This window comes from Crinia signifera, chromosome 2 (genome assembly GCF_055691185.1).
Source record: "Crinia signifera chromosome 2, ASM5569118v1, whole genome shotgun sequence".
NCBI lineage: Eukaryota > Metazoa > Chordata > Amphibia > Anura > Myobatrachidae > Crinia > Crinia signifera.
The window spans coordinates 259,654,262-259,670,602 of NC_139218.1; the positions used below are offsets into that span (position 1 = coordinate 259,654,262).

General features: G+C 49.4%; 1 protein-coding gene across 1 annotated transcript in view; it reads left to right on the plus strand.

Moving 5' to 3' along the window:
* The window catches only part of LOC146060769 (interleukin-1 receptor type 1-like), an 88,581-nt gene that overhangs the window by 12,277 nt on the left and 59,963 nt on the right, over window positions 1-16,341 (plus strand). Inside the window, exon 4 of the mRNA XM_083174387.1 lies at window positions 7,495-7,554. The gene's annotated coding sequence lies outside the window, so the exon portion shown is untranslated. The remainder of the gene's footprint in view (window positions 1-7,494; window positions 7,555-16,341) is intronic.

A 16,341-nucleotide genomic window follows, 5' to 3' on the forward strand; every position in this document is an offset into this window, starting at 1 on the left:
TCCTTACTTTAATGATTCTGCCCGCGATTCCGAGTCCGCTCAGCGAGTGGTGTCACGCCTCCTGGCGGACCAGAGTGCGATAGGCTCCGGCACCCGGTCACCGGATTTCGGGCAGATAAGTATCACCTCTCCAAGTTCTCTCCGGCCTTCCTGTCCCAGCAGCCGCTCTCTGCTTCCTCTATACTGCGTTACTCTGCTTTACACAGCAGCTCTCCATTTCAGCTATATTGTGCCGCTCTGCAGTCTCTCTCCTCTCTAACTGGTCAACTGTCACCTCCAAACGGCCCCCTGCCTTTTTTTTATGCCTCTGCATGCGGATTTGTGGCATGAGCTCCCCAACTTTATTAGTACTTCACAGTGGCTGTTCTCAGAGATTTTCTCCCCTATGTGGCAGGAGAAATAGTTCAGTCCGTGATTCCTTCGCATGGACTAAGCAAACAGACTAGTCCAAGATGCCTAAAGTGAGGGGCATTTCAGTTCACCTAACAGTCTCTGATGACACTCACATACTTTTCTGTAAAAAAGTCTCTGGTTTCTAATATTTTATTCCCTCTATGAGGGACCATAGTTCATTAACTTACGGTATTTACTATATATACATGTATAACATTACCACATGTGCTGGTTATTACACTCCCACTCACATAACCCTACACACATAGGCGAATCTAGAATTATGGTAATGGGTGGTCCTAGATCCAGACATAATAGTAGGTGGAGCTTTGCGCGGCGTAGCCGCGCTCGAAAAAGGGGGAGTGGCCTAATGGGAAGGAGGCGTGGCATCACAAAAAGGGGTGTGGTATTACACTTTAGACCATGCACAGTAATGCCCATTACACATTTTAGCAAACTCCGTAATACCCATTACACATAAAGCCACACGCCGTAATGCCAATTACACATTGTGCCACACATCATGATGCCCATTACAAATTGTGCCACACATCATGATGCCCATTACATATTATATAACAAACCAGAATGCACATTACAGATTTGCCACGTAAGTGCTGCTTACCTACGTGCTCATTGCTAGGGGGTTCTTGCTTGATGGCACCATAGTACCCATTACACATGATGCCGCGCACCATAGTACCCATTACACATGATGCCGCACACCATAGTACCCATTACACATGATGCCGCACACCATAGTACCCATTACACATGATGCCGCACACCTTAGTACCCATTACACATGATGCCGCGCACCATAGTACCCATTACACATGATGCTGCACACATAATGTCCCTTACACATGATGCTGCACACATAATGTCCCTTACACATGATGCTGCACACATAATGCCGCTTACACATGATGCTGCACACCGTAATGCCCCTTACACATTAAGCCACACATTATGCGTAATGCCCCCACATACCGCCACTTGTAGCATTCCTTAAGCAATGCCCCCAAAAGTGCCACTTACTGCAAATTTTTATATAAGCATTCGCTGCTGCTGCAGGGAGAGATGGAGAGCGGTGCAGCTCCTTCTATGGGGAGAGGAGCAGAGCGCAGCGCAGAGCACGCTCCCACTCCCCTCCTGGTGTCCCCTTTGAAATATTGTGCGCGCTGTTGTTGTGCATGACGTCGGGGGGGGAGCACGCCGGGCGCCGGCACCATGTGATTAAAGGGGGGGCGGGCTGAGGTGAAAAGTGGAGAAGAATTAGTGCGGAAGCTGCAGGGGTGTCAGTCATTGACAGCTGGGCAGAGAGCAGGGGGCTGCCCGGCTGTATTCAGAGCACTGCAGGTCACGGCTGTTTGAAATAATACCCCTTTCACAACAGAAAATGCAGGGATTTACCTGGGAATATGGTCCCAGGATCATGCAGGGACATTCCCAGGCTGACCCCTTATACACCAGCCTAGTCCCTGCATTTTCTGGTGTTAGGGGGAGAGACAACCACTCCCCTCTCCCTACCCCCCTTTAACCAACCAGCTATATCTTCGGAACCAACTGACCCATTTACATGAGACCAGTATCATATTGAAGAACTTTTGAGTTGGCTTCGAATGATTTTGGTCCCGTGAAACTGGGCTGTTTGGTTACAGAGAAATCTGCCCTCAAAAAACATAAACAGTCATGAAATTACATTTAAGAAATGAAAAAAAAAAAAAAACGGTTTAACCTCAATATCCCTGGAACCAATTAACCCATATGGATCCAGCCTGGTATCAGATTGAAGGACCAGCGATTTGGGTTCGACTGAGATCAACGTCGAGCTTCAGTGATGCCAAAGGGGGAACTGGCAGCCGTTGAACTGGGTGGGGGTTGGAATTAGCGGGTCCCATGTTATCCTATAGGGAAAACGTTCCAGGTTTGCTTGGCCGTATCTCTGGTTCCCAGGGGGCTAGAGACACGGGGCTGGGCTCGTTGGAAAGCCCCATCCCTCAGCTACATAATGGGCTAATGGGTGGTCCTGTGCACCCCCGGACCACCCCCTACATTCGCCTATGCCTACACATGACTCTTTCTAACCAAAGAACTCACCTAGGAAGGCAGCAGCTTCTGTACAGGGTGGAGAAGGGAGGGAGCAGGATTCATTTCATGCTGCCCGGGAGGAGAGAAGAGTAGGAGGTCGAGACACAGAAGGGGAGGGGCCAGCCTGTATGGGAGCTTTGCTCATTGGTGGCTGGTCCCAGGAGAGGGGCTGGCCCTAGTAGTAATCAAGTATTGCAGCTGTTTAAGCTCCGTCCTGGCTGCGCTGTGACTTGTCCCTGAACAACAGACTGCACCAGCCCTGAACGGCTGTCAGTGCAGCGAGGAGCACAGGCTGCAATGTCTCCCGGCCACATGAATGTGCAAGCGCAGCACACACCTGCGGCCCCAAACAGGTACAGTGTGCTGGCCTGGGGGGCAACTGGCACCCTGCCCCCCTGCCCAGCCCGCCACTGCATGGAGATTGGTTGGATCTTACAGAACTAACCTGACTATGATCTGTGCTTATTACAGATATTACCACTATATACTGCTGTAACCCAGTGTTTCAATGCACTGCTTGGTACTTGTTTCCTAGCACGGCGCCCACGATTTCAATTGTATTCCATCAGGTCTGAAAAATCGGTCGCATCGCATGACCCGATTTTTACATTGTACTCAATGTTAAATGCCCCCCAGACCCCAAATTTAATTGTATAGCCACCCTGATGGGTCAAATAACCCCCCCCCCCCCATTGTTAACGCCACCCCACGATCAACGCCAACCCGAAGCGTGGTGAGCGCAGTGAGGTCGCGTGGGGCGGTGGTACGTAAACTACGTAAGTTACGTATTTGAAGCATAATGTTTCATATCCCCACTATCCACGTCATACCTCCACTATCCACGTGGGCGTGGAGTTAATTTTATAAAGCGCGGCGAGCGCTCACCACACTTTGAGCTCAGTGGCTCGCTGCGCTTGCAACACTTTATAAAATTAACTACACGCCCACGTCGATAGTGGAGGTATGATGTGGATAGTGGGGATATGACGTGGATAATGGGAAAATGCTCTCCGTGAGTCCGCCATGACAGTCCCAGCGCTTAGGGATGTTAACAAAACATTGATGGTTTATGGCCAATGTCTAATAGTTTTGACATCGATGGGGGAGAACCAGATGGTTTCCCACCATCGATGTCACCATCCCTGGATGACCATCTATGTGTAAAAACATCGATGGTCATCCATTGCATACTTATACACCATCAATGGTCAGTTTCACTTTGGCCATCGATGGCAACCATCGATGGCAAAGGCAACGATAACCATCCCTGGATGACCATTGATGTGTAAAAACTTTGATGGTCATCCATTGCACTTATACACTATCGATGGTCAGTTGCACTTTTGCCATCGATGGCAACCATCGATAGCAAAGGCAATGATGCCCATCCCTGGATGACCATCGTTGTGAAAAAACATCGATGGTCATCAATTGCATACTTATACACCATCGATGGTCAGTTGCACTTTTGCCATTGATGGCAACCATCGATGGCAAAGGTGGCTGGGGGACCATCGATGGCAAAGGTGACTAGCTAGTGCCGCTGGGGGAGCCGGGAAAACATGTGATGCTCCCCCAGCGGCCGCATAGCGTCACCGCCACCCGCCCACCCTTCCCGCTCGCGTCACCGCCACCCACCCACCGTCCCCCGTCACCGCCGCCTCACCATCCGCCCCCTCCTGCCCGCAGCCTCACCACCCGCCCGCTGCTTAGCCGGCCACCTGGCAATGGCTACGCTGACAACGTAGCCAAAGCTACGTTGTCAACGTAGCGTAGCCGGGCGCCCGGCTAACATATAAAGTACCCAAATTTGCTGTATAAATCAAGACATGCAATTGTCATCCAAGGGATTATCCTAGTTTATCATAATACATTTTCATGTTGATAACAATAACAGATTTTTTTATTGTGCTTTTGTTGTAACTATTTTTGATATATGCTGACGTGAAAAATACTTGTCTAATTACTGTACACAGATGTTGAAATGTGCTTATGTTGCAATCATTTCTGAATGGACTCATCATAGGATTGGAATACAGGCCCACAGATTAGCTCTTGACATTCTGTAGCCTAGGCCAGAAGTCTTTGTCATGAGAGGCATCCAGACTCCAGCCTCGCCACTCCCAGAAAACTGGAGTAACAAGCCTCCATTTTCTAGAATACTGCCCACTTTACACTCTCAAACTACTGCAGCCTATTAGTCAGGCTGCAGCTTAGGGAGCACCACATGCTCTTACATAGTTACATAGTAGGTAAGGCTGAAAAAAGACTTGCGTCCATCTAGTTCAACCTGCTCTGTTCTGCATATTTGCAATGCCAATCCTGCATAGGTGTTCCACAACTGGATATGTATGCAAACCCTTCCAAATTAGGGTCCTAGTGTAAAGGCCCATACACACTGGGCAACTTTGAGCTGAAAGTCGCTCAAAACACCCAGTTTGAGAGGCTTTTAACTCAAAGCCGCCCAGTGTGTATGCTCCAGCGATGAGCGCTGCTGCGTGCTCCTGCATCATCGCCAGGAAAGCCGTTCATCTGCTGGTTATACCAGCAGATGAGCGGCTTTCAGGGCGGCTTTGCATAACACTGAGCTATGCACCACCGTCCTCCCCCCCTCCGTCGGCGCAGGGTAGGGGGAAAGCCGCTCATTGTGTATGCACTGAGCGGCTTTCCCCACAGCGATGATTGGCATCATCGCTTTCCATACACGCTGGGCATAGTCGCCCAGTGTGTATGGACCTTTAGAGACCACCTTCAAAATACCTTAGCACCCAGCATTTTTTCAAATACAACCAGAAAACGCCATGTTTACGCCCTCAAATGCCGGCTTCCTGTCAGTAGAACTGCTACTGCTTAGTGATCGCATAGAATCAAAATCGACATTTACACAACAAAAATATACATAACATAATGCATCATAGATTTTTAATACATAACATAAGAGAAAAAATGTCAAAAGAGAAGATGGTGACGGCATGGCTTTTAAACCGTGCGGGATTTCGCCGTCCGGCAGGAGCCGGACAGTTCGAAATAGCCCTTAGGGCTATTACACACACTCCGGCTCCTACCGGATGGCAAAATCCCGCACGGCCAGAAGCCTTGCACAGTAGTTACTAATGGACATGATTGTGTCCATTCAGACAGGACGGCCACGGCCCAGCCGCCCGGTTACAGCCGGATCCCACCACTGGGAGGGACGGCTGCCGGGCTGTGGTCATCCTCTCTATTCTTAACTGCTGTGTGCTTGGTTTTCATAGCCCGGCAGGAGCCAGAGTGTGTGAAAAAGCCCTTAGGTGACCCAGTATATGCCGGGTCAGTTAAAGTATTATAGATAGACCACATGTATATAAATAATAATAATAATAATAAAAAAATATATATATATTTATATATACATACAGGGGCATCCACAGCAGTAGACCCCTGGGCATAGCAATGTATTGGGGGCCCTACCGATCCTCCAGCAGTAGGGGTGGGGGAAGCTTTGATGTCCCGCGGGTGGTAGGGGGTATTATATCAACCGCTCAGCATGTAGGGCCTAGATGAGTAATTTCCACCAATTACCCCTTTACTGCACAGATGGTGGGAGATGGGGTGGGAGATGGGGTGGGAGAAGGGGGCATTTGGCTGAATGAAGGGGCCCTGATACATAACTTCCAGGGTGGTAGAGGATGTTTAATATGCAGAGGAGGGGTGTATAGTGGAGTGGGCTTATTCATCATAATTTACTGGTGAGAGGACAGCTTGCTTGACTGCAGATATCTCCAGTTCCCAAAAATAGATTTCTTACATTTTAATGGAATTGAAAACTACCTACCAAATGGTATTGGGGACTAGGGGATCAGAGTTCAGGAGGCAGAGCAATCTGCCAACGAGCATATAAAAGTACATACCAGGTGTGTGGAGCTGGAGCAGTAACCAGCTGCTGGAAGGCTGATATCTCTGGTTCTGGGAACAGTAGAGACAAGCTACTAGTGTCCCTCAAAGGGGGGGGGGGGGGGGGGGGGGGGAGTCCCAGCTTTTAGAATATACCCTTAGAAAAACTCTAAGTCAGACAGAACCTGAAATATCTGACTGGGAAGAGCAATTAACAGGCTTGGATGGGGACCACTGCTTTGAAATCAGATATCTCCGGTTCCCAGGGGCTGATTTTTAAAATTCTTGTACCCATGGAAAGAGGAGACCCTCAGCTTTCAGCTTAGGGCCCTTAGACTCCTGGGGGGGATTCTGGGTACTCAGAAACCCCCCATGCGTGCACCACTGAGGGAAAAGAGGGTGGAATATGTTCAGGCATCCACTGGAGACAGTCACAAGATAATCTGAACTCTCATATTACATGATCATCAAAACGGAATACACAAACAAAACAGATTAAGCGCTCAATGACTTGTACTTATTGGATTCTTTGAAACAGGGCCGCTGACTGGGGGGTGCTGTGGGTACAGCTGTCCTGGGCCCCGGCCTCTGGAGGGGCACGGGCAGCTGCCCACAGCGGCACTGTGACACCCCCCCACCCCATAGCCGCACACCACCACCCACCCGGCTGCGCCCCAGCCAGGCACGCACAATACACAGTGCAACCGGCAGAGCGCCGAGCCTAGGACACAGAGGGTCTCGGCGCTCTGCAGGCTGCACTGTGCAGTGTGTGCGCTCCCGAGGAGATGCGCAGCCGCAGCTTGGTAAGTAATGGTACTCGGGGTGGGGGGCGGCCATAACGGTACTAGGGGGGTGGGGGGGAGCGGACTGAAGGTCTGTCCCGGGTCCTGCGATTCTTAGTGGTGGCGCGCTGTCTGGACCGTTCCGTTACAATATCACATATTTTCTTTATAAGAACATTTAGAATAACAAACACTAAGAAGAATAGAAATAGTTAAACAGCCCACAGATAGCTCTGGTCTGTCAATAAAACATTGCTCATGTAGTGAAAATGCTATGAAGTAAATCATAGCACGTCCTGTCCAAACGTGTTTTGGGATGTTGAAATCTGAAGCCTCTGCTCCTCCCTTCTAGGATGTATTTCCAGCAGTGATACCAGCAATCCAGCAATGAGACAGCGCATGCTGGAGAGAGGTAAGACCTGGATCCATTCTTAAAGTATAGGACAGTATTGTATTGTAGGCACAGTTCTATGATGATTCCTTCCCATCTCTATAAAGAATCGTATTTGTTTTGACTGCAGGCAACCAAAATTGCACAGTTAATGTGATTGTGAGGAAACATTACCTTACTGAATAGACTGGTGTACTGTACCTGCCAAATTGGTATACATGGAAAGCATGTGGTTTTTTATCTTCTATTCCTTAAATGTGATCATTCACTTTGCAATAGTTACTTTGGGGGAAATTTACTAAAGGAAATTTGTAAAAAAATAGGTGTATTTGTATCCAGAAATACACTTATTTTTGATATTTACTATCCCGAAAATACGGCAATTCGTATTCGTATTGATGTGCTATCAATACGAATACGAATTGCCGTATTTTCGGGATAGTAAATGTAAAAAAAAAGTGTATTTCTGGATACAAATACACCTAATTTTTACAAATTTCCTTTAGTAAATTTCCCCCTTTACTTCATGTTAGGATTTGTGAGTTGTGTATCATAAGGTTGTGGCTTCTTGCAAAAGCAGTCTCAGAAATATAAAAGAGCTATGCTTTTAAAAGCAAAACCGTATACACATATACAATACAAAAAACAGGAATTATGAAAAAAAGTCATAGTTAAAATTAGAGATGAGTGGGTCTGGATCCCCGAGATCCGACAGATCCGAATATCGGGGATCCGGGCCAGATCCGAGCCGGCTCGGGAGTTCCCGTCTGAATTCCAGACCAATAACGAGGCCGAACGTCATCATCGCGCTGTCGGATTCTCGCGGGAGCGGGATCTTATAAAAGACGCACGCGCGCCCCGCCATCTTCACTCCAATCTTGGAGAGGGAAGAGGGTGGTTGGGAAGCTCCGTGTGTGCTCTGTGCCATGTGCTCCGTGCTGTGCTCCGTGACCTGCCCTGTGCCCTCACTGCCCTGTGCTGTGCTCCGTGCCATGTGCTCCATGCTGTGCTGTGCTCCGTGACCTGCCCTGTGCCCTCACTGCCCTGTGCTGTGCTCCGTGACCTGCCCTGTGCCCTCACTGCCCTGTGCTGTGCTCCGTGACCTGCTCTGTGCCCTCACTGCCCTGTGCTGTGCTCCGTGACCTGCCCTGTGCACTCACTGCCCTGTGCTGTGCTGTGCTCCGTGACCTGCCCTGTGCCCTCACTGCCCTGTGTTGTAGACTTGAGAGTCAGTGACTGTTTATAGGCCTGAGCCCTGTAGTGTGATTTAACTAACTAGGTGCTGCAGTGCTCACACGCAGGGGCTGCAGTGTCCACTGTCCAGGGGCTGTCCTGTGGCCCGTGCCCTGTTGTGATTTATTTAGCCCTAAGCCCTGTGTTGTGATTTATTTAGCCCTGAACCCTGTGTTTTTTGTGATTTAACTAACTAACTCAGTGCTGCAGTGCTCACACGCAGGGGCTGCAGTGCTGCTGAGTAGTACACTGTGTACAGGGGCTGCAGTAATACAACAGGGTTGCCGACCCTCCCGGAATTTGCGGGAGTCTCCCGAAAATCGGGTCCCCCCTCCCGGCCCCCGGAAGGGTGGGCAACCCTCCCGGAATCAGGGGGACCCCCACTGAGCCCCCCCGATTGCGGCAATCCGCGGGTCTCAGAGGAGGGGGCGGAGCTAAAATGGCACAATCGTGTCATTTTAGCCCCGCCCCCTCCACGGAGATCAGATATTTCGGCTATTTGCCGTAATGGGGGCGGGGCTTAATGACATCACCGTTAAGCCCCGCCCCCGAACTTGTAATGAAATATTCCTCTCCGGGCTTCTCCCGGAGAGGATCTTGTGCAAGTCGGCAACCCTGTATTACAAGGGTCTGTGTCCAGTGTGACGGCCTATATCTTATCCATTGTCCAGTGTCACGAGTCACTCACGACATATATCCTGTGTCCTGTCCTGTGTGACGACTGACGACATATCCTGTGTCCAGTGTGACGACATATATCCTGTGTCCAGTGTGACGACATATATCCAGTGGCCAGTGTGACGACAATAGATCCTGTGTCCAGTGTCACAAGTCACAACATATATCCTGTGTCCAGTGTGACATGTAATGTGTGCCGGCATATATCCTGTGTCCAGCGTGACATATATCCATTGTCCAGTGTGACGACATATATCCAGTGTCCAGTGTGACGACATATATCCAGTGTCCAGTGTGACGACATATATCCAGTGTCCAGTGTGACGACATATATCCTGTGTCCAGTGTGACGACATATATCCTGTGTCCACTGTGACGACATATATCCAGTGTCCAGGGTGACGACATATATCCAGTGTCCAGTGTGACGACATATATCCTGTGTCCAGTGTGACGACATATATCCATTGGCCAGTGTGACATCTAACCATTGTGTGACGGCATATATCCAGTGTCCAGCGTGACATATATCCATTGTCCAGTGTACAGGAGCTGTGTCCAGGGGCGGTGTTCAGAGGCTGTGTCCAGTGTGACGGCTGTGTCCATTGTCCAGGGGCTGTGTCCAGTGTGACGGCTGTGTCCAGTGTACAGGAGCTGTGTCCAGAGGCTGTGTTGTGTCCATTGTCCAGGGGCTGTGTCCAGGGTGACAGGCTGTGTCCAGTGTCCAGGGGCTGTGTCCAGGGGCTGTGTCCAGGGGCAGTGTCCAGTGTCCAAGGGGCTGTGTCCAGTGTGACAGGCTGTGTCCAGTGTAAAGTAAGAAAAATAAATAAAAGTAATAAATAAAATAAAAACACATTTTTGGAGGATGATGGAGGAGGAAATAGTGGGAGATCAGCAACCTGATAGAAGTGCTGAAGCTGCTACCACCAGTAATGACAAGGCCGATACCTCTTTGTATTTGCTGTTTGGAGCATTTCTCTTTTTTTGGGATAGTTTATTAAACTGCCACCCTGTCTGCCCCTGCAGTGCCGCTCTGCCAGGTTGGAAGTGTAAGGTCCACATGTATGTGATGCCGACTGCTGTTGCTTAGCTTAGTCATCCAGCTACCTCGGTATACCCTTTTGGCCCAACTACAGTAAATTAAAACAATTTTGTAAGCTGTGAAGTGATCAAAATTTACTAGAAATGAGTGGAAACTAATGTTATTGAGGTTAATAATACTTTAGGGGCAAAAACAGGCCCAAATTCTGTTATTTTAGCCATTTTTAGCATTTTTTCATAAATATCCAGATCCAAAACCAAAACCAAAACCCACAAGGGTGGTTTTGCCAAAACCAATCCAGATCCAAAACACGAAGGGAGATCCAGATCCAAAACCAAAACCAAAACCCGAAAAAGTGGCCGCCGCACATCTCTAGTTAAAATCAAAATAATATATATCCTGTAAATACAGTATCCTTTAGCTCCTATATACTTGTGCTTTTTGGATTGTATTCCTTTTTGTGTAATATTTCCTAGACACTATGTAGAATTACTATAAGTTGTTTGTTTTATAGTGCTGCCTGTGATTGCATTCCATGTTGCAGCACATCCATACATATATATATATATATATATATATATATACACATATATATATATATATATATATATATATATATATATATCTCTTATATATTTAGCCAGATCCGTCACTCACAATTAGTCTAGCAAACGGTGGGCGGGCTTCCACGGGTGATTGACAGGCCCATAGTCACTGTCAGCCACAATGCAAAACATGCCAACTTCCGTAATACACAACCCTCCGCTCTCCACAGCTATCCGCCCCCTCCTCGCCCGCCACTCCCCATCGCCGCCCAGCCACACAACAAGCCCGCCCCACGGCTACACGCCATGCCCCCCCCCCCTCAGCCTCCAGCTTGCACACCTATCCGCCCCCTCCTCGCCCGCCACTCCCCATCGCCGCCCAGCCACACAACAAGCCCGCCCCACGGCTACACGCCATGCCCCCCCCCCCTCAGCCTCCAGCTTGCACACCTATCCGCCCCCTCCTCGCACGCCACTCCCCATCGCCGCCCAGCCACACAACAAGCCCGCCCCCCCAACCTCGCACCAGCTGCAGTACGCACAGTCCTGCGCACAACCCCCCACACCCGCACGGACAGTGGCGGAACTATGGAGGGTGCAGGGGGTGCAATTGCTATGGGGCCCGGGCCTTTGGGGGGCCCGAGGGCTCTGCAGGCACCCCCTGCACCTATTTATTCTATTTGAGCAATGCCGCACGGGTAGTGTCAGCGGCGCTGTCCCAGACACCTTTCCCTGTCAGCGGCGGCCAGTGCGTGATCCAGCCCGCCCTCCCCTATGATGGTGCCGGGGCTCAATGTCACTATTTTAGTGACCAGCCCCGGCGTTAATCGTGCAGGACCCATGCTGCTGCCAGTGCCAGGACCCCTGGCGCTGTCCCGGACAGGACACCCTTCCCTGTCAGCGGCACTGTGTGTGACTGACTGTGAAGGGACGGAGGGAGAAGTGGTGATCCAGCCCCCTCCCCTCTGACCTCATATCGGGACTCGATGTCACTATTTAGTGACTAGCCCCGGCAGAATCATGCAGGAGGACCCATGCTGCTGCCCAGACGAATGAAAGACCCGGCGCCGACAGGGAGACCTTCCCTCAATGCTGGAGGTAAACTTCAGCACTTATTTTTAAGGGTGAGGTCGTAGATGGGGACTTGGAAGGAGCAAGGGGGGGAGGGGGGTGTCTAACCTCTCTCATGTTTCTGTCTCTCTCTCTCTCTCCTGCTCTGTCTAACCCCCCTCCTGTCCTTTATATTTCTTTATATCCTGCACTCTCTCTCTCCTCTGGTCTAATCTCTCTCTCCCCTGCACTCTCCCCCATTTTGTTCTATCTGTTACTCTATTTCTCTGCTGCACTTTCTACCCCCACCTCTCACTCCCTCTCCATCTAACCTCTCTTCTCTTTCTTCCTCTCCTCTGTTCTCCCCTGTGCCTCACATCCATCTAGATTCTAAACGCTCTCCCTCCCTAACCACCCCTCTCTCTCTCCGCGATACCCTCTTTGGCTCTTAAATCCTTTTCTCTTCTGCCACCCCGAGGGGCATTTTAGTGACAGGTGGGGGGCCCCTTTCCGGATTTTGCTATGGGGCCCAGAAGATGATAGTTACGCCCCTGCGCACGGAGCAGCAGCAAACACCCAGAAGACGCTGCCTACCAACCCCAGCTGCCACTCCCCTGCCCACCGTCACCGTCCAGCAGAGCCTACACGCCGCACCCCCCACCCCCCTGCCTCGCTCCCTGGACACATTAGACCAGGTTAGTATGCCCCGTTCAGCGCACAACCCCCCACAGGACACTGCCTGCCACACCAGCTGAAACTCCTGTGGCCACTTTCACCCTGTAGCAGAGCCTACACGCTGCACCCCCCCCCCCCCCCAGCCACGCTCCCTGGACACATTACACACCGGGAGACGCTGGCTGACGCCCCCAGCTGCCACTCCCGTGCCCACCTTGACCCTCTAGCACAGCCTACACGCCGCACCCCCCCCCCCAACCTTGCTCCCTGGACACATTACACACCGGGAGACGCTGCCTGACGACCCCAACTGCCACTCCCGTGCCCACCTTCACCCTCTAGCAGAGCGTACACGCCGCACCCCCCCCCCCAGCCTCGCTCCCTGGACACATTGCACCAGGTTAGTATGTTTGCCCACTGACACACATCCATACTTCCAATACACAAAACAAACACACCCCTCCATTCCTCCAATCATCACAACCACACACACACACATACACACACATCCATGCCTCCAATACTCACAACTACAAACACACAACCATCCATCACTCCAATAATCACTACGAAACACACATATACACACACAAACACACACACACACACACACACCAATCCATGCTCACAACTACCCACACACACACACAAACATCCAAGTACACACACCCACCCACTCCAGCATCCAATACTCACAACTACACACACACACACCCACCCATCCATGCCACCAATACTCACAACTACACACACACACATCCATGCTTCCCATAATCACAACAAAACACACACACACACACACAGCTATGGCTACAATCATAATACACACACACACCTATCCATGACTCCAATACTCACAACGACCCCATACCACTACACTACCAACACCTCTTCTAACACACTATTTTGTGTACCTTCCCATCTCAGGTCGGTACATGCTACATTTTGGACTTTAGCACACCTCATTCAACTTTAGCACACCTCATTATGTCTTATAACCCACAACAGCCCATACCACAAAACCACCAACGCCTCTCCTCCCTTCAACATTTAGTCTCACACTATATTGTGTGCCTTTCCATCTCAAGTCACAAGCTAACGCCTTTACAACTTTAACACACTCAATTTTAGGTTTTATTACACACAACACCACACACACACATCCATGCCTCCAACAACTACACACACCCATCCATGCCTCCTATACTCACAACTACACACACACATCCTTGCCTCCCATACTCACAACCACACACACACACCTCCTTACCTGCAATACTCACAACTACACAAACACCATCCATGCCTCCAATACTCACAAATACACACACACACACACACACACACACACACACACACAGATATCCATGACTCCAATACTCACAACTACACACACACATATCCATGCCTCCAATACTCACAACACACACACACATACACACACACACACATCCCTGCCTGTAATACACACACAACCACCCATTGCACACACACACACACACATCTATGCCTCCAATACTTACAAGTACACACATCCATGCTTTCAATACTCACAACTACACAAACACACACACCCATCCATCCACACCTCCAATACTCACAAGTACACACACACACACATCCATTCCTCCAATGCTAACAACTACACACACCCATGCATGCCTCCTATACTCACAACTACACACACATCCTTGCCTCCCATACTCACAACTACACACACACCTCCTTACCTGCAATACTCACAACTACACAAATACCATCCATGCCGCAAATACTCACAACTACACACACACACACATGCCTCTAATACTCACAACTACAGATGCGCACGCACATACTCAAACACATCCATCCCTAAAATACTCTCAAGTACACACACACAAACAATGCCTGTAATACACACACCCAGCCATACCACACACACACACACATCTATGCCTCCAATACCCACAAGTACACACTCACATCCATGCTTTCAATACTCACAACTACACACACACACCCACACACACACATCCATGCCTACAATACTCACAACTACACACACACATCCATCCATGCCTCCAATGCTCACAACTACACACACCCATCTATGCCTCCTATACTCACAACTACACACACACCCATCCATGCCTCCTATACTCACAACTACACACACACCCATCCATGCCTCCTATACTCACAACGACACATACACACACACCCATGCCTCCTATACTCACAACGACACATACACACACACCCATGCCTCCTATACTCACAACGACACATACACACACATCCATGCCTCCTATACTCACAATGACACATACACACACATCCATGCCTCCTATACTCACAACGACACATACACACACACCCATCCATGCCTCCTATACTCACAACGACACATACACACACACCCATCCATGCTTCTCACGGCCATAGCTGCAGGGTTTAGGACTTAAGCACACTTAATTTTATCTATTATAATTTTTGCTTTCACTTTAAGGTCCCTTCAAACATCACGGTGTGCCACTGTACACTTTACTATGTTTGCTAACGCACCAACATCATTTTCAAACACACACACACATCCATACTTCCAATACTCACACAAAACAAACACACCACTCCATGCCAATCATGACAACTACACACACACACACACACACACACATCCATGCCTCCGATACTCACACAAAACAAACACACCACTCCATGCCAATCATTACAACTACACACACACACTCACACATCCATGCCTCCAATACTCACACAAAACAAACACACCACTCCATGCCAATCATGACAACTACACACATACACACACCCATGCCTCCAATACTCACACTAAACAAACACACCACTCCATTCCAATCATGACAACTACACACACACACACATCCATGCCTCCAATACTTACAACTACACACACACACAACCATCCATCCCTCCAATACTCACAACTAAACACACCCACACAAACACACACCCATCCATAGCTCTAATACTCACAACCACACACAAACATCCAAGTACACACACCCAGCCAACCATCCCAGCATCACAACTACACACACACACATCCTTGCCTACCATACTCACAACCACACACACACACACCTCCTTACCTGCAATACTCACAACTACACAAACACCATCCATGCCTCCAATACTCACAAATACACACACACACACACACATATCCATGACTCCAATACTCACAACTACACACACACACATATCCATGACTCCAATACTCACAACTACACACACACATATCCATGCCGACAATACTCGCAACTACACACACACATCCATACCTGTAATACACACACAACCACCCATTGCACACACACACATTTATGCCTCCAATACTTACAAGTACACACATCCATGCTTTCAATACTCACAACTACACACACACCCATGCCTCCAATACTCACAAGTACACACACACACATCCATTCCTCCAATACTCACAACTACACATACCCATGCATGCCTCCAATACTCACAAACACACACACACACACATCCTTGCCTCCAATACTCACAACCACACACACACACACACATCCTTGCCTCCAATATGTGACTTTA